The sequence below is a fragment of the Octopus bimaculoides genome, chromosome 21, assembly GCF_046866305.1.
Source record: "Octopus bimaculoides isolate indiv1 chromosome 21, ASM4686630v1, whole genome shotgun sequence".
In the NCBI taxonomy this organism is placed as follows: domain Eukaryota; kingdom Metazoa; phylum Mollusca; class Cephalopoda; order Octopoda; family Octopodidae; genus Octopus; species Octopus bimaculoides.
The window spans coordinates 31,972,317-31,973,489 of record NC_142948.1 but is presented as its reverse complement, the minus strand read 5'-3'; the positions used below and the strand labels follow the sequence as shown (position 1 = coordinate 31,973,489).

The 1,173-nt window shown below is 32.1% G+C and overlaps 1 pseudogene; it reads right to left on the bottom strand.

Moving 5' to 3' along the window:
- Positions 1 to 895: 895 nt before the first annotated feature.
- The window catches only part of LOC149131554 (uncharacterized), a 516-nt pseudogene continuing 238 nt past the window's right edge, over positions 896 to 1,173 (bottom strand).

The following is a 1,173-nucleotide window of genomic DNA, read 5'->3' as shown; positions in this document are numbered from 1 at the left end:
AATAATAATAATAATATGAACAATATTTCGACATCTCGTGTGTCTTCTACAAGTTCAAAATAAACATCTCAATCTACTTCGTTTTGGTAATATTTAACGGATTGATGTTACTCCTCCAGAAAGTAAAGAAACAACACGAAGAATATTGTTCATTCGATAACAGTCGCACTCTTCTTATTGTTTCTTTACTTTCTGGAGAAGTAACACCAATCCTTTGAATAATAATAATAATCCCTTCTACTAAAGGTACAAGGCCTATAATTTGGCTGAATTTGAACGCATATATATTATATAATATATATATATATATATATATATATATATATATATATATATAATATGAGAATATATATATATGAAAATATGCATGTGTGTATGTGTGTGTATGTGTCTATGTGCATATGCGTGCATGTATAAATGTGTGTGTATAAAAATATACGTATGTGTATATAAGAATATACACGTATGTGTATAAAAGAACAAATTGTGTGTGTATGTGTGTGTATGCATACATACAGACGTACAACATTCAAACACATACATACACACACAGAACACACACAGAACACACACACACACACACACACGCACACACTCATACACACGCTCGCGCAATATAATAGAAACGAAAATAAAAATAAAGCGAGATCAAAGCAGAAAACATATAATGGATAAATATTTCTGGGCATTAATGGCTTCTTTTTTTCTTTTTTCAATAGTTTGTCGTATTATGGTGAGCTGTGTACGTGAAGAAAGTGTTTGGTTCGAAAAGAAGATTAACAAGACGGCTATTCGCAGGAAATATACTGTTGCATTAAGTTTAAGCTGAATATTTTTACGCTAGAGTTTTATAGTGAACCGAAAATGCTTTGGTGAATATACACATTCACAGTAATTATTCCACTATAATATATATGTATGTATGTATGTAAAATGTTTCTAAAAGAAGACATGACATTCTCATTGAGAAGACTTACTGCTCTATTTGCTACCACTGTATAAGGCTGATATTTTCCCCCAAAGCTTTGCACATCGCCCCATTTGGCACAAATGTCTTTGATTAAAGAACTTAGGACACCCTCCTTTCCTTCTTTCTCCTCAAAAGACATTTCCTCAGTCAAAGTCTTTTGCTGTTCATTTCGAAGGTGTACGTGCTCTTCGATGGTAAGCTCA